The sequence below is a fragment of the Harpia harpyja genome, chromosome 21, assembly GCF_026419915.1.
Source record: "Harpia harpyja isolate bHarHar1 chromosome 21, bHarHar1 primary haplotype, whole genome shotgun sequence".
Lineage (NCBI taxonomy): Eukaryota > Metazoa > Chordata > Aves > Accipitriformes > Accipitridae > Harpia > Harpia harpyja.
The window spans coordinates 2,166,374-2,188,700 of record NC_068960.1 but is presented as its reverse complement, the minus strand read 5'-3'; the positions used below and the strand labels follow the sequence as shown (position 1 = coordinate 2,188,700).

Below are 22,327 nucleotides of genomic sequence, written 5' to 3'. Positions count from 1 at the left end.
CCTGATTTACTCCCTGTTGTAGTAACTCCAGAGCAAACCCTGCTCTGGCCACACGACACTCCCAAAGCTATTCCCTGCACACTTTTAAAGGAAGTGTCATGGAGACTAATACAAAGGCAGCGGAGATGATTAAGACAGGATAAAAAGGCCAAATAGCATCAAATATCTGTTTATAGCTGGAAGTAAAACCCAACTACCACATTACACCTTCCCAGAGGAAGGTGCTTTTGCTTGCTTTCTACCTCCCTCTCTCCTCTGTAATCTCCTCTGTAATGTTTGTGTTGCACAAAGTCAAAACCCACCTACATCTAACACTTAAATGCTGTCCTGAATTACAAGCCCAACCAAGCTAAAAAACAAAAGGTAATTACTCTGACATCTGCTTTTCCGCTCTCAACAAAGTTTCTGTTTATGCTGGTGACCAACTGGCTGCACTAGAGAGCAGAAGTGTTGTTTAGCAATGCCCTAATCCTACCTGTTTAGCTACCTATCAGGACAGGCTCTTGAGGCTACTATGCCTGTTGGAAGCACTCCTGATACATCAGCAACCAGGAGTAAGAAGCAAGACCAGTTTTAAGGTCACTTACATTATTGGAAGACCAGTTTTCAGCAAGAGGAGGCTCAGAGCTGACACATGCTCCCAGAAACCCAGCCCAGCCTTGAAAGGCTGCTCAGGAAGAACCAGGCTATGACAACACTGGCCCCTCAGCCATCAGTTCTGTCTGTACCATGGTGCTCACAGCATTAAAAGTATTTGGCACCTAGCACCGCAGGAACAGTGCTACTGGTATCAGCTGCTGTGCCACGTTCTTGCAACTCCCACATCCTTTTGCTAAGCAGGTCCTCCCAAAGCACACACTTAACCTTCCAGAGGGCCAGGCAAGAAAGGGTGAGGTGCTGTGGGCACCCAGCAATGCTCCTGCCCCTTCTGTCTCTGTTGTGAGTATTGTCAGCACTTGGCCATTGCTACCATACACTGAAGTGCAGCAAAATATAGCTGTAATTGACAAGCACTCCTTATTCTCAAGTACAAAGAAGCTCTCCCTCTGTATTTTATAGCTTCAAGAAAATGGTCTCCTGTATGAGTCAACCGTAGTCAGCTAAGAAACTCTGTGTGTTCTCAGTTGCTTCTCCTTACAGCAAGGCTGACACCTTGCGATGCAACAGAGCAGTCTAACCTGCCCTCTCCTTTATATATAAGTATATATACACATGCATCTGTGTGCACATAGTCACCTATAGTGGGTAACATAAAGAGCCCTAAGAAAGAAGAGGGGGAAAAAGACAGAGCCCACATTATGAAAGTCAGAGATCCAGTTCATGAACTGGAAAGCCTAACTCAATTTCTGGCATGACCAAGACTCATCTCTCACTCTCCCTAAACCCCCGTCAGCCAAAGGCCACCAGCCCTAAACACTCTTCTTAAGTACCTTCTCCCCCCACCCACTTAGCACCTTGCTATGCCAAGCACCTGCAAGGGATTTGCTTCAGTTCACAGTATCCAGCCTTGTCCTGCCCCTCGCAGTGACCTGCTCTGTAGGGTAAGACAAGGAAGGTTTAACCCCTTCCTGCTGCATGTATGTGTCTGATGAAAACTAAATCTGTACCAAGCAGGACAATCAATGAACCTGGCTGGACATCACATTCAAAATAGCACATGGAGCCACAGGCAGGCAATTTGCCTGGCTGTGTCCTTATTTTCCAGGACAGGAAAGGCAGGAGAAATATAGGACATTAAGCAACATGTTAAAAATTACATGGCAAGGTCAGAGCTGTAGAGAGAACTGGGGAGGGGGAAAGTAACAAAAGCACTGCAGTGTCAGTTCTTGTTGCTCCTGCCTCCCGCAACCCATCAGCCCTCCAGGTACCCACCCATAAGGGTCACTGCACTAAGCCAGCGGAGCTGTGTGCAGCCCTGCTGTCTCCACAGCACCTTTTCCTTGCTTTTTGGGCTCAGGACATCCATCCACCAGCACGTCCCTGGGACCAGGCTGCGACAAGGAGCATGCAAGCACCAGAGGGCACCAGGAGCTCAGCCCTGGTAATCCACCAGCTCTCTCCTGGGAATCTCTCCCGCCACCACTGGAGGTCTCTGCTAAGTCACTCACCTGGGGAAAGCCGGGGGAAAGAAGCTGTTTTAACCAAGCTGGAAGATTTCACAAAACAGTATCCATTCTTGTGGAAACTCTACTGGAAAATATTCAAGACAAATGTTAGTCATTTCTGGTAGGGTTTTGGGGTTTTTTTTCAGTCATATACTCCTTTACTTCTGATTTCATTCCAATTCAGAACAAAAACACATTTTGAATTGTGACTCTTTCTCATAGACAGAAATGTGTACCCCTCACAACAGCCCTCCAGACAAATGACCACATGGCCACCATTCCTGTGTCTCAGCTCCTGACCCTCCTGTATGATCCAGCAAGTTCTCTCCTTCTTTATGAGTATCTGCTGGTGACTTGTCAAATGAATAAAAGTAAATATCTGCCTCCATAGCTGTCTTCGTGCTAGAACAACAGTTTATATGGAACTAAGTGGGATGGACTGATGTTACTGTTAAAGCTGATTTAAACCTAGACATGGAAACTGAGTAATGTCTGCAACAGCTATTGCCGAAAAGATTTAACTGCTATTGAAAAAAAAAAAGTGTCTCTAATTAGTGCTGACTTAGCCTCCTTAATACAATGATTCTTCAGTCTGTACTGTAAATCTTTCTGTGGTGCTTGTTTATCCTCTAGTTTTATATACTTACATTATACATCTAACAATACATTGCCCTTTGACTTGCCAAGAAAAAGTCCTTCTCCATCCCTAGAATAAAACATTGCTTGGCAAGAGTCTCTAAGTGTCTTGAGAAAATGGTCTAAGAAAAAGTCACTGTTAGCAAATCAGACATTGACCAATAACTCACAAAACTTAGGAAACAGCCCAGATTGGACAAGTTCAGAAAAACCTGAGCAACTGAGGGCTTTCAGAAATTGGCCACTCAGGGCCACCTTCAGCCAATCCTTGTTGAAAATGGGAAATGGCTTCTCAGTGGATTTGATCAAGATTTGAGTCACCAATTGATTTTTAATTCTGGGCAGGGTGTTCTGTGTCACACCCTTCTAACACTGATGCCTTTGCAGGGCAGGAACTCACTCAGGTCTCCCACACCCAAAGGTGGCTTCACAAGCATGCAGCACCTTCACAGCAGAGTAACTTTGCTATAGCATGATAATGCAAAGCAGGGAAGAGACCACCTGAGTCCCAAGCCTGTGACCCCACAGGCCACATGTCTGCATTAAGGGCCAGGGCTGGATTCTGTAAAGTAGATACCACTTTGACAGATGCAAAATCCAAAATGCTTTTGTTGTAACTCCAGCAACGCAAAGGAAACACTTATCTGTATGTGTAATGGGCTATCACCATGTAACAGAGCTATCTGAAATATTTCCCAAGTGTTGTCTTATTAATTCACCTTTATCAATTACATAAATTCAACGGGCTCTGGAGTTAGGATGTGGGATTTGGCCATTTCAGCCATTTTATTTGCTCACTTTAGGCGAACACCATTTGGAAACATTGTGTTCTGCAAAATGCAGACTGCACAGTGACTGTTCCCCACAGCCTGGGCAGAAAGCTCTGACCTGGGCATCACAGTCCTTTGTGGAGAGCCTCCATGTACAACATATTACACTATCTTTTTGGAGAAGGAAGAGCTAGGCTTTGCTCCAGCTGATGTTGGGGAGTTTGAGGTGAGACCAAAGAAGAATACATGGGTCTCACTCAAATGCAAGGTGGATTTTGCTTTGCTCTAGTTTCATAACCTGGGAACAGCAGTAAGCCTTAAGACCAAGAAGTGCCAAAAATTGTTTCTGTAGTACTGAAAAAAAAAAACCAATTTGCAAAATGGTTACAGGCCTTTAAAGCTACCAAAGGCCTCTCCCAAACATCCCTCACACTTTGCCTGGAACAAAAGGCAGAGCACCAAGATATGCCTTGTTGGGATGCTGTGGGTCCAAGTGCTATCAAGAGGCAAGACTAAAAAAGAATAAATATCGACAAACGCAAAGCTCAGCTCCATCACTAGGGATTTTCGTCTTGCTGAGAGTGAAACACAGAGGATCCCAGAATAAAGCTATGTTATGCTGGAGGTCAACCGACAAGTGATGATATGAGCCAAAGTCAGCTTCTAGCATCTCTGTGCTGAGGGTAATTAGACAGTGGTGGCAAGGAACTGAATTTATCCATCCAAAGGTATCCCTAAAGTGCCTGTGACCATGCTCTCTAAAAACAGTTGCTTTTTTCACTTCCAGCTGCTATATCTGGAGATTTTCACCTCCACAGTTAAGCACCAGTGAACAGAAATGGCCTTTTCCAGGGTCCTGTTTACTCCTGAAGCAATTTAGAGCATTCCTGAGATGGGCAAGAACATGAAACCCGAACATCATCTCAGCAGCACAATAATTCTGAAGCCACTTAATGCTCTTTTATGTTATGGTTCACTGAGATCCCTCCGTGTGCTAAGGTACATCAGGAAACTGAGCTTACCTTTAGGCACAGAATTACATGCAAAGTGTGAGGAGAATAACATGCCAGAAGACAAATCCAGAATGGAAAGAGCCTACGAAGGAAAGAGCAGGTTAACTCAACGATGCTGCTGAGACCCTCGGCTATGGGTGACAATTGTACTGCAGAAAACAGTTGTGGAATCTATCTTAACTTCCCAGATGAGGCACACGGCATCTCATGAGGGAAGGAGGAAACAAAGGAGGTGTGATAGATTCTGCTCCAGGCCATACTGCGGAGACACAATGTCAAAGTCACTGAATTGAGTCCAGATTCATATAAAAGTAAATGGCAATGATGAGTCAGATCCTTTATTTTTTTAACCAGTTCCACTGTCACCACAAAAGGCTCACAAAGAAGGACCATTTTGTCACAGTATTGTCTTGTTATTGATAAAAAAGGGCAAGGCAGATAGATGGCATAGCAACAGTGACAAAGCTTTGGGAGATGAAGCATAACAAAGTATCTCAGCAATGAGGTGCTTCTGAAAGACCTTTTTCCCAGGTCATTCATTCTTGAGAAATAAATAAGCAAAAGTTAACTCCAACTGTGCTGTTATTTATGCTCACCTTCCTTCCAGTTCCCGGATCCCATCAGATGATCTATGACACACTGTAACTCTCTCTTCTAATGAGACTTTCAGCCCGTTGTTTAGCACAATCCCTCTCAGACATATGGTGGTGGCTAAATCCTGGAAATAAAGGATTAGCTGGATGAGAAAGATTGCGCCAGCTTAGGGCAAAGTGAGAATTTCAAGTGGTCTAGCTTTACTGCAGCATATCCATGTGAGGACATCACCTGAAGGGTGATTTGGCTTTGCTACAGGTTTTAATACCAAGTTTAAGTTAAGCCCTGAGTAGACATGCTGTAGGGTGTAATCCCCATCCCATTACACTCCCTTCCCACTGGATAAGAAGGCCTGACCCCTATGAAGGAGAGAGTCAATGGAATGGCCGTACTTTCACATTTGCTTGCCCTAGGAGCAGCTATCTCCCAACTACATCCCAGAACCGACCGCCTAATGCACTAACTGTAATGGGCCACTGATAACAGAGTCAATAATTTATTATCAGCCTCTTCCTCATTGCAGAATTGCCCAGGGACTCTCAGCTGGGTGGCTGTGGGCCCATCTCAGGAGCTGCTACCATTGAGGATGTCACCAGTCCTCATTTCCATACAACAGCCGCCAGCCAGCGGGTGGCACTCACCGGCGAGTGCTGCCTGGGGTGCGGAACAGGACCTGGCGCAGGCACATTCTGCAACACCTTTTCCGGATAACCAATGCGCTTGTAGGCATTTGTTTAGCTGGCAGGATGCACTGCAGGAGAGACATGAAAACACCCCCAGCCCTGCTGAGCCCCTGTGACATTTGGGCAGGACTAGCCTCAAATGTCCACTGAGAACAGCGATGGTCATGGTGGTGTGGGTAGTCAAGAGCTCGAAGCATCAGCTTGCTATACACAGAATTCCACAAAAAATGCACACTGATCCATTTCAGGGATGTGATGGTTAAACCCAAGTTCATGTTCATATTTACAGATAGTTTTAATGGCAGGAGGAAACAAACAGGTATTTTATTCCAAGCCTCTCACACACATCTAAGATGGTAGGTGTGAAGCAAAATACAGAACACAGTCTAGAAAAACCAAAACAGAACAAAAGAAATACCTGTCCCCAACAGAAAATTGCTGTAAAGGGCAAGATTTGTGGATTTAATTTAAAAATTCCTTTCACCAACAGAGAAGGAGGAGGTAAATCACACTGCCAAATATTAAACATGAAGTAACAAATAAAATCTATGTAGTTTACCTTAATGCAACTAAAAATATAAAAACTCTCTGGTTTATTGCTGTAGTTACAGAACATGTTTGCACTCTGAAGTAATGCGTGAGACACAACTCAGTGCCTGCAGTGTCAAATGTGGGACTGATTCCACATTTAAAGAAAGTTCATAACGTTGACCTCATGTAGGAAGACTGCAGCCCTAATATCTGATAGCTCAAATGTCACCTCTCAAGACGCCCCAGAGAATGCAGGGATACGCAGGTGGTGTGCCAGGTTTATGTTTGGGGTAAATCTCAGTCCGTGCTCATCATTCAGAACACTTTTCTCTACAAGGCAGCCTGCCCCGAGGATATACTTACCCCAGGTATTTCTGAGGGGAGGATTTCCTGCTGAACAGGGATGTATAGAGTCCTTAAGCCTAACCCCAGGGCCCTGCAGTCACACCTTCCTGCTGCACCCATGCGGAGATCTCATGAGGGAAATGCTGCTGTTCCTGCAATATAACAATGGGGGAAGGTGAGGTCTTTTGGCGCATAAACTAAGTTCAGGGTATGTGCTGTGCTTACAGATCAACAGGGAAGTAAGGAGGATTAAAAGCAATCGCACAAAAGCCCCGGCCCCGAATTAACCTGTTGCAGCCATGAGCAGACATATCATATTCTGGCATGGGACAAGGTCTGCTTCACTCCTTATGAGAGTCCCAGAGGAATGTAACACCTCCTGGAGCTGGAGTGGCCTGGAAGAAGATGCTCAGAGAGCAGCAGCATGTGGCTACTCCCTTAATGTCAGCAGAAATTTGGGGATTGAAACAGGCCAAAGGAGATGACAGAAGTGGTCCATAATAAGCCCCTGCCACAAACCAAGTCAGAAGGTGGCCCTGATGGCCGCTTCCACCAGCCAAACAGTCCTTGGCAGGAGACAAGCACAGCAGCCCAGATCTCCTTTCTCAGGACCTGTACAGGATGGGTTTCCACACACCCAATCATCTTGCAACTGCTGTTTTCATTCGTGGTTTACACAGGGGCTTGGTTTGGTTCCTAGTGAGGTGCAGAGTAGAAAATATTTCCTTCAAAACTCAAAACTGTTTCAGAAAAAACATTTTGTTTCACTCCACTTCGCCTGGGCTGAGTTCTCAGCATGAGTGGTAGTGGCTTGTGCATTCCTCCTCCTTTCCATTCCAAAAGCTGCTCAATTAAAGACAAAACTCTGGAACCTGTCCTGAGAACAAGAGGTACCAAACATGTGTCAGAGATCAAAACATCCACTGACCTCACCAGCAAGATCTTCCTGTGAAAGTACAGCTGGTCTCCAAAGTACCTGCCAACTTCCAAAATGCTTAATGGAGAGGGCAAAATGTCTCGTTCAGCTCATTCTAGCTCTAATTTAAAGCAAGACTGGTTCTATACTGTGAGTCACATATTACTGATGATACTTTGCTAAAGACTGGGTGACCAGGAAGCAAACCTTGGCTTTGAAATACAGCATAGGAGTGAATGTCTTCTGAATAAAATCATAAAAGCCTCTGAACCATTACTATTTCTCACCAGCTCAATCTCAGGGCTCTTGTGACACAAGAAGAAATATCAAGATAGCATTCAAATTCTTCAGATTCTGACTACAATTTAATTCAATAATTCTCACTTGCGTGAGCAGTATCTGCTGTCACAGTCACATCTGCTCTCACTAGTCACCCAAATAAGAAATATTTGGTCAGGCTTTTAACAGGCATTCACGGGCCTCACAGGACTCCAGAGTGTTTGGTGTACTGAAGAAAGGAAAGCTTTGAAAGATAGCAGGTGATAATAAATCAACTGTGTCTATATTAACAGGAGCTTGGCACAGTCCTTACAAATGGCAAGGATTAAAAGAATGACCACGTATGATAAAGGAGCACAATTCACCTCCCCTAAAGCTAAGTAGTCACCTTCCTTTCATTACTGAAATGAAACTGATCATGTTGCAGAACTACATCAGGGACCAACGCAGAAACAAAGGACTTACTCTTCCAAAACTGTCCTCTTGACATTAAGCCACAACACACAAACCTTCTTTAAATCACAGATATCCAAGAAGACAAACTGGTCTCACACCCATCAGCCTTCATCAGCGTTTCTAAAACCTCCCTCAGCTCTCTGACCTCAAGCACACGTCTGACCACCCAAGGTTCAAATGGCTCTGGCCATTTGGGTAGCTGCAGTGGCCGTTATCTTCCCCCACCTTCCTGTATTGCCCAGTGGAGCAGCAGTCCAGCCCCTGGCAAACCCCTCTGATACTTCCAAGGTATTGACATACCTCCTCCAAAACAAAATCCCATCAAACTTTTCTGTTACTGGGCAGAAGCTTCCAAAGAAGCAGAAGGAAGCATCTTTCCACACACTGGAAGCTCATGGATGGAATTTGATGACACAGTATACCAGAGATGCCAAAATGCAATTAGACAAATTCATGGAAGACAAATCCACCATGGGCCCTTAAATACAAAGATGCATCTCCATCCCCCAGCTTAGGAATTCCTCTAACACAGACAGCTGAAACCAGGGATTCACAGGTCTAACTCAGAGGAGTCTGTTTGTAAGTTCTGACATTTAATTCAGCAAGAGTTTGCACCCATTTCAAAGTTTTTAGGATACAGAAGCACTTTTCTGGACCAAAAAAGAGGTAGTTGAATAGAAGAAACAGCTAAGAAAAATCACATGAAAAGGTAGTGACTGTGAGCTTATTCAAACAATCCCTTTGGGTTCAGAAGTACAACATAACAGATTAGCCCATCCCATCACATCAGAAGTGTCCAAACAAGACTGCAAGGAAACTATCCTTCAAGCTAACGTAGATTTAATGCTTTTCTTTACACCACTACTGAGGAAATGTTTCCTGTACCAATAAGTAGAATAAGTGCATAACAACCAGTAATTGCAGTAGCCATTTATTAAAACAGTGTTATGTGATGCCTCTTTGTGGCTAGTCATAACTTTAATAGCATGAGACTACAGAGGGCTCTCATACTGCCAAGTTCTGAGCCTTCCAGGGGATGCTAAACTGCTCCCCACAAACCTACTTGGGAAAATAATACAGAAATTTTGACTATGCAACTGCACTATCAAGTCTTCATCAATTCTTTGACCCTTCCCACTTAAAAGCTATTCTCACTTTAAGGCAGCTCATTCCATGCTAAATGTGTGGAGAAGGAGAGAGACTACTACTGGAGTTCAATTTTTTTAACAAGTGACACAAGTTATGTGACACCTGAGGATACCTCAGGAAGGGCTGGGCCTTTGCTCCTTGGAACAGAGTCAAAGAAGTCACCTGGCATCACTCACCATGTCCCCTGCGAAAGGTGACACTGGAGAAAGAGCCACTCCTGCAGTCAGTTGCTAGACTACATGCTGCTTTCTAGGATTCACAAGGTTCTGGAAGGAGAAAAAGTAAGTTTTGGGAAGTATGGCTGCTTTCTCTTCCAGCTAAGTAATTAAGTTAATGGTTATTAATGAGCAAGTTGGTACTCTATTGTCCTGGTTTCAGCTGGGTCAGAGTTAATTTTCTTCCTAGTAGCTAGTACAGTGCTGTATTTTGGATTTAGTATGAGAATAATGTTGATAACACACTGACGGTTTAGTTGTTGCTAAGCAGTACTTATCCTAAGTCAAGGACTTTTCAGTTTCCCATGCCCTGCAAGTGAAGAGGTGCACAAGAAGCTGAGAAGGAGTATAGCCAGGACAGCTGACTTGAGCTAGCCAAAGGGGTATTCCATACCATAGGATATCATGCTCAGTATATAACTGGGGGGAGTTGGCTGGGAGGGACAGATTGCTGCTCGGGTACTGGCTGGGCATCGGTCAGCGGCTGGTGAGCAATTGCATTGTGCATCACTTGTCTGTCTTAGGTTTTCTCTCTCTCTTTTTGTTATCTTCCTTTTCATTACTATTATTATTATTATTATTACATTTTATTTCAGTTATTAAACTGTTCTTATCTCATGAGTTTTTCCTTTTTTTTTCCTGATTCCCATGTGATTTCTCTCCACAGTGTGTCCTCCTTGAGCCAGGCATACGTGTCCCTGTTGCCCATGAATCAGCAAGGCATCTGTAGCGCTTTGCTGACCTTCCTTGAAAGCCAACACACCATGACAGGTAACATGAGCCAAAATCTAAAATGGGTTTTCAGCATTCCTGTGCATTCTAGCAAACCACGAGTGACGCTCTCTTTTCTCCTGTGCTGCAGGTTCCGTTTGTGCTTTGGGACAGGAAACAAGTCTGGACTGGCTGCAAAAGAACTTGGGGCATTTGCAGCCAACGCTCATTATGAAGATTTCACCAGATTAATGACAGACTTCAGCAGGGTTAGTTTGTTTTCTGACTCAGACCTGAGAGGTTTGCCCTTGCTCAGGTTTAGCATCCTGCTCTGCTACAGCTCCTTGCATGCACAAGGCTGAGCACACTCCTAGATGATCTAATTCAGTAGACATTGCTCCAGCCATAGCAGAGCTCTCCTTCCCAATGCAGGGAATCCAGCCATCTCTATGGCTTAGGTCTCCACCTGTCAGCAATATTTTACTTCTCTCTGATCGTGTCCCATTGGTTTTACAGTTCAATGCAAGGGACAATCTCACCGCTACCCAGCTTGCCCACGTATTTTTTGACCCTGGAGTCCTGGATGATATAAGCATGGTTGAAACCCTCCCGGTCTCCCTGGAGAACAGGCCAGCTCTGGACATCTCTGCCTTTGTTGCCAAGTTTGTGGCCACTGCTTCTCAGGTGAGATACCAACCCTAGCTCTGGATCTGCAGGGAAACACACCTGCTCGTGGGGATGTTGTTTTAGTACACAGTGAACTGTGAGAACAGCGTCTGCAGAAACTACTGGGCTTCAGCCCATATGGACCTAGAGAGTATCTTCCCAGAGCTGGTCCCCCGTCAAATGCTTTATGACACCCAGACCCACACACTTGCTACCAGCAAGAGCTGGGAAACAGCTTCTGCTCACGGCTAACTTGTGTTCTTACTTGCTTTGTTTTGCAGCAAGGTTTACCATCCCTATCAAACGTGAAAGCCTGAGACGCCACGTTCAGTGCAATCTTTTGCAAACTCCAAGGCCAGTTCCCTACTTTTAGCATCTCCCAGTATAAGGACTGGTTCCAGAACAAGCGCAGCTTGTGGCTGGGCAGCATAAATGCCTCTGCCCTTGCAGCTATCCCAAGGAACATACCTTGTAGAATATATCAAATTATGTGAATACTCCATTGCCTGCATTCACTTCAACTTTTCTTTTCACTTCAGCTTTTGCATATAGCAAGAAAATTTCCATTGCCCTGCTTAATCCTGCCTGAATACAGAAACAAAATTATATTGTGGCTCTTAAAATCCCAGGCTCACCCCTCCTTCCCATTTTTACTCCCAACAGCTCCATTCTCTTACAGCTCCAGTTTCCGACCAGTGCTGTGTCATCTCTCTCCAACCATAATTTTGGCATAATGATGCTTGTTTAACAATGTAAATTCATCTAAAGAAAGAAGTTTGGTTACCGCTGCAAAAACAGGCCATAGGCTGCAGAGTTCTTGTGTGCAACCATGTTACAAACTTTTGGTGACTTCAGTCACCAAAACCAAGGCTTTACTGCTATAATGAACCTCCTGCTTTCCCTTCTCTCACAGAATGAATGGCTTAGAAGGCAGCTTTCAACAGATGTCCCTCACTAGTCACCAGGATGTTTACAGCTTTGCAAAGAGCTACCTGTCTGCTAAGGCCTCTCAAGGAGGTATGCAGAAGGTGTCCTGCACTCTCTCCCTCCTGTAACTTCCCTGCATCTCTGTCAGAAGCAGTAACATACTCACAAAATTACAGGATGCTGGGCATTTACCCATGAAAAAGACAATCCAATTAAAATTGGAAGATGTCAACTGCTTTTTGCTTTATAGCAAGGAGAGAAGGAGAACAAAAGTGTCTGCAGAAGCAGCTGTGTTCCTCCCTGAGGCAAGGACAAGCCCTGGTGTTAATCATTGCCCCTCACTGCAGTGGCAGTTCACCAGCTGAGAACTGAGCCACCGTTGGTACCTCTCTGGCTGCCATTACCACAACATCTGATAATCTCTGCAATTTAACATTCTGATCCCTATGCGTTTGCCAAAAGGTATGGGAATGCCAGGTATACTTACAGGTCTAAAGGTACCCATTGGGCATTAGTCACTTCAGTGCTGTCAATATCACCCAGGGATTTAGGCACCTAGACATTTTGGGCAACTCCTGTATCAGCACAGTCACACTATTCCCACAGGAGAACCGGGGGACTGAACTGCTGGTTGTATCACCCTTGAATTATGCTTTGTTTAAAAGGTGGCCCATGCATTGAGAACATCAGGGGAAGCTTGGTTTGGCTACAAACAAACCTGGGCTCCTTCAGCTCCTTGGCTACATACAGAGACATGAATGCAGATTTCAGCATTGTAAGTAACTGCAAGACAGAGCCCAGTGCAAGGCCCAAGTCCTGCCTGACAGCCTTTCACAGGTGGCAAATACTTGCTGCCATAAGGCAAGGCCAGTAATTTTAACATTTGATTTCACGGGTTGACGCTGTGGCAGGACTCAGCCCAGAGCAACTAGCTAGCGATGTCCTGTGTGACATGGACAAAGCAGGAAAGGTCTTCAGCTCTCTGAGCTCCCACACCATTGGGGATTTCATGGATGCATTCAATGCAGCTGCAAAGCAGGTAGCAACTTCACCTTCTGTTCAAGAGGCTGGAATAAAACAGTTTACACATGAAGTGCATATTGATGTCGGAGCTGAGGTTCCAGGTGTAGGAAGAGGCCACAACTCTTAATTAGTCTGGGTTCCATCCTGGGAGGGATACAGATTCTCTACAATACTGCCACTCTTTAATCCAGTATGAATTTCAGTGTTGTCACAAGGACTAACAAGTCTCAGGGAAAGAATGAAGGACATATTGTGTAGGGATTGTATTATGGTCTCCTTGATCAAACAGTAAGAGCCCTGTATCCTTCACTACCTATAGCCATGAGCATTCTCAGAGGATCCCCAGGAGCCTGTACCGATAGGCCACATGCTCGAAAGGAGCCCGATATACAGGCAGTTTGCGTACCTGCACCCTTAACTGCCCAGGAAAAGGCGAGCCCTGGACGCACAGTCATTGCAGCCCCACATACAAGCAAGCAGACAAACCACCAAAACTGCACACACAGCAGCAATCTTTGCATTTGCAGATTAAATTAATTACATCTTCTTGTCTTAAGATGAGTCTCCAGTAAGGTTATCTCAGAACTGTAGTGTACTTCTTGGCCCTCAGTTTGACTCCTTTTTACCAGGCCCACCTTTAAGATTAACAGCATTGCACACTTTTAATGACGTCTTTTTCTTTTGGTTGAAGCGTGATCTGTCTCAGCTTCTTCATGGTGACATGAGACGATTCATCCTGGGGCAGATCTTCTGTCAATTAAGCACAGTATTTGAGCTCTTCTCTACCGAGGACTATGTTGCCTGGTTTGGAGGAAGGTTTGGCCTCTTCCTGAGCAGCCTCAATGCACAGAATCTTGGCTTCTTACCCAGTGACATGACATGCAACTCTCTTGCAGCCATGTACGTATCAAGTCCATTATCATCTCAGTGACACTCTTCTTACTACTCTCTTTGCCTGTAAAGATGGGAGCCCAGCCACTGGGTAAGGAGAGCAGCCTCCACTATCCCAAACAACCAGTGCCAAACCTGAGATTCTTGTCTGGTAAACACCATTATGATCTTACTTGGCTGCCACTGCAGTGTCGCATTTCAGGCCACAAACAGAAGACCCTAAGCAGAGACTCTGCTTCACTCCCATATACCTGCAAATCCACATAAAAGCAACCAAAGAGCCTAATCTCCTGAAGAAGCAGTTTTGGTCACACTCTGATTGAAGTGTCTATTCCCTGGCATCAAGGGAGTGGAAACATCCCCTGAATGCAGCCCTAACACCTCTCCACTCACTGGCAGAGAGCTCTGCAGGTTCTGTCCCAGTGGCTGTGGATTACTTAGTTGAGGCTGGCCCACCCTGACTATCCATGTCCTGCAGAGTGAAGATCCTGAAGGAACACAAAGCCCAAGGGCCCTACAAGAATCCAGAGCACGTCTACTCCTTCATAAAGAGAGTTCTTCACTTCCAACTGCAGAACTCAGGTAACAAATGTCTGGGCCTGCTTGTCCGCAGGTATTCAGGAACACGGGAAAGTGGAAAGATTCAGCCACCTCATAAAACATCCTTGATTTCAGGTGACATGCAGACCTGTTCTTTCTGTGGGAAAGAGTTATTTTACCATTTTAGCAATTTGACAGTTAAGTGCTTAACAAATGCTAGGCCTTTAGGGTCCCCTGAAGTCAGCAGACAGAGAAGCTTCTCCACCTTTGGATAAGCTGCTTCCCTGGAGGACAAATGAGCTTAATGTCCTGCTAATTCCTAATGGAGTCCTCCCTCGCTCCTCAGCCTGCTGCTTAGCATTTCAGCTCACAGTGGTCAGAGAAAGGTACCATCCTTCTCTTCAGAGGACTAAAACCTCTCTCAGATGGCAGAGAGAGCTGAGGTCAAAAAGCAGAAGCTGTTTCAAGAATGAGACTAGAACAGGCTGACATTGCAGGAATCTGGCAACCCCAGTATGCTCAAAGGCTAAATGATTCCCCCATACCCTGTCTGGTGGTGTCTGGATCCCACAGGGAGCTTGCAACATGAACTATAATATTTCACTGCCAATGGGGACTCACACTATTACATGCCTCAGCGATCCAGTGAAAGAAATTATGTACCTTCTGAGCTTTGCTTTTCCTTTTGTAGGCTTGGCCTGCACACAGGGCACTGCAGCAGAGAGAATGGCTGCTACAGTATTTTGGTTTATTCACTGTTTTTTGTTCCTATTCAGATTTAGCAACACTGAAGAGCAACTTCCATGGGATAAGGCCTAGATAGAAAATAGCTGGCATTTTATTCTTAGCCATGAAACAAGCTGACAGGACCAGAGTTCAACTGCATTAGTTCATTATTTGTGTTGCTCATTTTCTCCTATGTGCTTCCATTTTTTTCTCATTAAGTTTCTTCTTGTTAAGTTTTAATGCTAAAATAGTGTCAAAAGCACTGCCTCTAGGAGATAACCATCTTATCAGGAGAATATAAATTCCATAGGAAGACAAGGATTTCAATGACGAGCTCCAAACAGCAGTGGCTGATAAGACACAGGAAGAGCAAATATTAAATTGCACATGCTCTGCTGAGAATATTCTCACAAATCACCTGTCTAGCAACAGAGAACAGCTATTATTAAATTTAATCCCAGTAAACACTGTGCACTGCTGGTTGTCTCAAACCCTGTCCAGAGAGAAGTTAATGTTTCTTATATGTCAAAGCTCAGGTGGGCTGAGACAGATGAACAGGGGGAGAATGCTGTGGATTGGTCTCCAGGCCTCACTCTATGCTCCGTCTTCTTCAGCACGACTCCCTAGACTTTTCTCAGCTGAGGCACTGGCCCAGATGACCATTGAGAGTACGACCATCTACAGCCCCTCAGCCATCCAGATGGTCCTAGAGGTAACTGGGAATAAGGAAGAGCCTCTGCAGTACCTCAATGCCTTCCTAGAGGACTTCAACACTCTTGTGCTGGAGGTAAGTAACCCAAGTGCCTGCAATAACCGAGTCCTGGGGAGCAGAACAGGTCACAGGTGAACTTTCAGACTTCCAATGCTGGGACTCTCATGGCCAGATATAAAGTAAATCTGGAAGATGAGCCAGAAAGGAGTTCCTCCTGCTCCAGCATGATCTTGATCTTAGCTCAGCCCTCGCTCTGGCTTAACCTCTGTGCAGAGACCAGTGTAAAAAGTTCCTCCTCAGAAGAAGTGTGGGAAGCATATCCACCACTCCAGCCTAGAGCTAGGATGTAAACAGCAAGGCCTTCTGTACTGCTGATCTGTGGTAGTCTAATGACTTATGAAAGGTTCTGGACCAGGCCCCTAAAACTGTTAACATCCATTAAAATATTTGCATATGAGTGAGTGAGAGAGAGACTCTGCTGCTTGCCCTGGTCCTGCTGGGCTGAGGCTGTTCATAGAAGTTAACAATAAGCCAAGCTGAGAAACCTGAGCACACCCCAGCCTCGCTTTATACACAGTGTGACCACTCTGCTGACTGCTGTAACAAAAGCAGTGGCTGTGGGAGTGTAAGGGAAAGGAAATTCAAGCACCTGGCTTGCTTTGCTGCCCAAGTCTGCTGACAAAAGAAAACCTGAATTGCCAAGGTCAACTCCCCAACAAGGACAGAGTCAGGTCATATTTCCAACTTTTATTGTTAAACAGGAGAGGAAGGAAGGGGAGGAGAGCAGCAAAGAAGAGAAATTGTGGTTATTTTGCCAATTTTTCCTTCACCACTTTTTCTGCTTAGCTTCAGTATTCAAGGCTAACAGCTCTGCTCATCACCTGCTTCTATTTCTTCCTGCTTTCTCAGAGCTCTGATTTCCTAGGAAGCACTAAATTTCAAGAAACCATGCTGATGATGTCAGCTGAGATCATCTTCCCACAAATTACTGACATGTCCGTGGAAGACACAGCTACATGGCTGCACAGACTGTGCATTCTGCTCCCCCATGTGAACGTGACAGTGCTGGAGCTGCTGCCCCTCAGCATGCCATGCCCATGGTACCAAGCTTTGTAAGTGCCTGCCTGCAGGGCTGCCACTGCTTTAGCTTTGTGTTGCTACAGGGGCAGTCACTCTTGCATCACTAGTCATTGATCAGGCAAGAGCTGCTTTTTACCTTCATGTTTATCATTGGGTATAACCAAAACCAGTCAATTACTCTGCTCTAAAGGGGGCATTTTCTTGTAGACAGATACCAAATATTAATCCTTATTCTCAAGAACACCATAAATTATATGACCCAGCAGAAAACAAAACTGATTACCCACATGCTATAGGCCAACATCTAGCACCTGCCACCTTTGGTTTGTCAGCATTAAGAAGTTCTCCTCACCCCACCACACTCATCTCTGCTGCTTTACCCACATGGAAATCATGTGTTACATGGTTTGTTCTCCAGTATTGCAGCAATCGATGGAGTCTACCCAGCATTGTCAGCAAGGAAGAAACACGATGTGTATGAGTTTCAGAAGGCCTATCTGACAGCCCAGTTCACAGACTCAGGTAAGGTGCCTACACGTAAGTTCCCAGTAAAGCACTAGTATTTGTATGGAGCATCTTTCATATTCCAAACATTGAAGATTTTTATGCCTAACAATCACACATCTTCCCAACACTGAGATTCAGTCACTTCTGCTGTTTGTTACAACCCTGGGAAGTTCATGACAACCCTGTGAAAGAGGAACAGAAATCACTTCTCCTTTTGAAGCTACAGGGAATACTGGTGTAAGGAGGTATGATATTATAGAATAAATAGGATATAGGCAGAGAAATAGGATTTCCATTTGGTGTAACCATTTCCCCAGTCTGGAATTGAATCAGAGGCAGAAGATCAGACCCTGCGCTTGCAATAGGAAGAAGATTAGCCATTCTTCTGTTAACGGATATTTAATCATTCACATGAAGGATGCCTAGATGCCTCCTTCAGTATATGTTGTGGCTTTTAACTCTTTGGATCCATTTTGGTTACAGATCAGCATGCCAGGATGGAACAACTGGGACCAAAGACTGGTTGCAAAAGAATCTGGGAGAGATCTGTTCAGTAGCTAAACTAAGTGAACTTCAAACCTTTTACCCAGACATCACTGGAATAGGTTTTACTAGTCTATGCACTGAACAACAGTAAAATCAGCACCAGCTTCCAAGCAAAACAGCCTCCTAGGCTTTGCATTTACAATAATCAGTATGGGGAAGATGCAGGTAATTCCTTGCACAGTGGCTGCATCTCTCAAAGCAGGGATCAGCTTGGGTTTATACAGGAGAGATTACTAGGTATGACCCATGTGCAGCATCAGGGGTTGAAATATACATTCCAGCTGCTTGCCTCTCTCTTCACAGCCTCTCTGATGAAAGATATTAATTGTTATCACTGGTTATCAGAACCAATGCTAAGAGCCTGGGATATGTCTGAAATAAAGAGGCATACTGTGCTATGAGTTGTGAGGGGAACTTCTTTTAAATCATCTTTAAAATCAAATTGGCTTAAAGGTCACTGTAAAGTTGCTCATGTGGGTATTGCCTTTCCTAATTCCTCCAGACAATGACTCCTCAAATTACACTTTGTCTTCAGAAATACTCGAAGTTATTTGCTCAAGTCTACTAAAATACCAGATACGTTCTACTAAAATACCAGATACGTTCTACTAAAATACCAGATACGTTCTAGTATTCTGAGTTTAGTCCAATCAGTAGCAATGCATTGCACACCCTGAGGACACAGTGAATTAATCTTTCAAGCTGCCTGCATTATGATACCAAGCTGTAACTACAACAATGTAAATGATGCATTAAGAAAAGATCTGACAAAGGGCAAGAGAAGTAAGACCAACAGGAATTGAATCCTGCTAGACTAATATTTGATTGAGATGTATATATCTAAATGTTACTATAGTATCTAAATGTTACTATAATACTGGTTTCACAGCAAAGACAGAAAATGCATTAATGAAATAACTGAAGTACAACTTGAAATCCCACAATTCTGCTTTTCTGTGAAAAACAAAAATTTTTCTCTTCATATGTTCTAAAAAAAAAAAAACAACAAAAACCTGCACAGCTGTAAAACATGCCTTAGACAATGTTTTAACTTCATACGCTCTGTAAGCTAGTACTAGTATTTATTAAAATGTTGATTTTGTTTAAAGAATTTTTGTGACACTACCTATCCAATCATCAATAAAAGTAATGTTGAACAACCCACTTGGTATGTTTCACATTGTTTCAGACAATCTTAGTGATAGTACTTAAACTAAACTGGTAAAGTAGGTAGTGGTACAAATATACTAGTTGCTACTGGTTGAACTAAACTTAAAAGTCTGTAATCCCAAAACACAAACGAGTTCGCTAAGTCCTTACAGAGATATTGAAAGCACACCCCATTACCATATACCAGGCAGACACACAGAGCTTTTGTAAGGGAGTTATACTGATAAAGAAAACTTCCCATTCTAACACTTAGATTAAACCTTAAGCACCAACATTATCAAAATTTGCAACAATTCCCCCATTTACATGAAGTCAAAAGATAAGCATACCGTTCTATACCAAACATCTTAGCCTACCACATGCACAGCATCTGAGCAACTTCCAGGAGAATCTTGAACAATACAACTTGTCTGTGTTAACGTTTGCCATCTGCACCACAGCCACTCAATCCAGTATTTCCATTCATTCTGCAGCTGAAGCTCTGGAAGGAGAAACGCTGATGTGTGTGTCTTCCAGACATTCACTCTGCTTAGCAAGTTCCCTGCCAAATGCTGCCGCATTAAAAATCTTTTATTCTCATCACAGAAAGTGACTTCTCTCTGTCCTTGAACATGCACTATAGCAAACAAGAAATTTCTTTCAAAGCCACAGTGAGAGGCTTCTGGCCTATGAACAACACCTCAAAAAGACTTGCAAACTGGAGACTCTACCATTGCTTTGCTGCCATATCCTATTCTCTTACGATCTACCTCATTCTATGAGGAAGGATGCTTTATCAGAATGTATGATCTGAAACCCATCAGGGTTTGGGGAAAGTCTTGATGCATCTAACCACCTCAGCATGGCACTCTAACTTCTTAGCAATGACTGCTTTGCTCTCAAATACAGTGCTGAAAGTCTTTAGGTGTGAATTTTTCAGAGCAGCTAGAAAAAAAAAACACCTTTACCCCCCCTCAGCAAAATGAACGTTTTTATGTGAGGAGAAAGAAAACACAGAAATGTTACTTCAATACCACTTTTACAGAATCACATTTCAGAACAAGGTTGCCTTTTAACTGAGTAGACAACTGCACACAAACACATTCAGTCTGGCAATGTCCTACCTCTTTGCCTTGCTAAAGAAGATACTGCAGTTACACCAGCATTACAGGGCTCAGTTTCCTGTTGCTTTTTATTTAGATTCCCAGAGAGCAGACAGTACTGTCTGTGCTAACACAAGGGGTCAGAATCCTTGGAACAAAAACCTACCATCTAGCATGACAGGTAGAGAGAGATACAAACTCGGTATACATTCAATTTTACGAACAACTGAGCTAAGTTCTAATTACAAGCCAGCCTTACCTAAAGCCCTTTAGCCTGTTAATCATTATTTGCCAGTTTTATTTAGGGTCTTAAGACTGGAGCAGGTAACGTCCTATGAACGGTCTCAGCCAAGTCATGCCTGCCAAAGGGATTAGTGTGAAAAAGAAGGCAGTAAGAAAATGTTCAAGACACAGCAGGGAAAGGTGGAAGGAAAAAGGAAACTGAAGTGATGAGATGGAAGAGAAAGGGCTATCACAGATGGATGCTGCACAAAGGAGACAGTGGAATCTGAAGATCCAAAAAAGTATTCCTTGGCAGATCTCCAATCAACAAGTGTTAACCAACTACAGGTTTTAAGGCAGTTTTTATCAGATTCTCCTTAAAGCTTAAAAGGTACAGACTATACTTAAACTAATTAGCTAACTAAATATTTCACAGGCAAGGAGCTCCTGCTCACATGTAACAGCCCATTTCCAGGGGGATACCTGACATTATCCCCTGGAAGGCTCTTTACACAAAACTGAAGGGTTTTTCATCCTCATACTCCTAACAGATGTGGCACCAGACTACTCCCACCTCACTGTTCCAGAAGGAAATGTGGATCTGCCCTGGCATAGCCTACTTTTTGTCTCCTCCTCAAAAAGCGCTGCCCACAAACATCTGTGGTACCAAAAAACATTCTCTCTCCCTGACTGTCTGGTGGAGGACTTTGCTTCAGAGCCACTTGCCAGCCACAGCCTTAATATAACAGCAAACATGGCCCCTGGACAACCCTTTTACATGTATTTCTTCTTAGTTTAAAGTTCCTGATCTTGCTATCCCAAAAGAGATGGCACGGTTGACTGTTAACACTGAGCAGCCTGGAAGATACACTCTCAATCCTGGCAATACTTGAGTGTGGATCCTATAACACAGTCGACAGATACCTGAGCCAGTTTAATGTGTGTGCTCGCCAGGTCAAACCTAACGTATCCCAGGTATTCTCTGACTCCCATGTCACTGTGCCAGGAGAAGGTCTATGCCATGATTAACTGCCTTCACTGTACAGCTCACGCTGCACTCTGAATGTCATGGCAGCTGTCTACATGTAACAGAGCTGAAAAGCAGAGAGGAGCTCTGGTAAATATTAGACAACTTCGTAAGGAGAGCTCTCAGCTTGGGGCAAGCTGGTGACCTGCAAGGGGCAAGCTAGATAGGGACAGGTAACTAAAATATTTAATTTTTTTACGACAATGCTGCAAATGTTCCCTTAATAGCCTCTTTTGATTTAAAAGCTTATTCAGAACTTCAAGCCACATTGATGGTTTTGCTCTTCTTTCTACCACAGGTAAATCTGACCTCATTACCCAGCATGCTGGTTAGAGACACGATACTGAGGACAGTACTACTACAGCTGAGACGTGAACTCCAAAACTTCTCCAGTGAAAGCTGGGCAACCTGGTTCCAGCAGCAGCTGCCCTTATTGCTGCCTGGTATGAACAAAACCTACCTGGGATGGCTGGGGACCAACATCTCTTGTGATTCCTATCAAGCAATGTGAGTTTACCATGACTCTTAGGGTTATGGCAGCACTGCAGTTAAAAGCTAGCGTTTCAGCTGAGACCGCCACATTTTTGATTTCCAAGACAGAAGGACTAAGCTCTGACTCCCTTGCTGTTCTTTTTATTAGCTGAAACCAAACACTGAACCACTAGGCAGGAATTGCACAGACATCTTCCAGGTCACTTAATTTGCTTGTCACTGTTGGAAAGCTGTGAGCAAGTCCCACATATTCCAGAACGTTCTTCTGTTCATATAAATGGAAATATTCATGAGCCTCTTCTGTGAAGTCCAA

The 22,327-nt window shown here is 44.1% G+C and overlaps 1 protein-coding gene across 4 annotated transcripts in view; it reads right to left on the bottom strand.

Moving 5' to 3' along the window:
- Window positions 1-22,327, bottom strand: part of MSLN (mesothelin) — a 55,013-nt gene that overhangs the window by 29,644 nt on the left and 3,042 nt on the right. For 3 of the 4 annotated variants that reach the window (XM_052773000.1, XM_052772999.1, XM_052773001.1), the window contains 2 exons: window positions 5,121-5,242; window positions 2,109-2,190 (listed from right to left, as the gene is read on the bottom strand). The exons of the other annotated variant lie outside the window; for it this stretch is intronic. The gene's annotated coding sequence lies outside the window, so the exon portion shown is untranslated. The remainder of the gene's footprint in view (window positions 1-2,108; window positions 2,191-5,120; window positions 5,243-22,327) is intronic. 4 annotated transcript variants of the gene reach the window in all.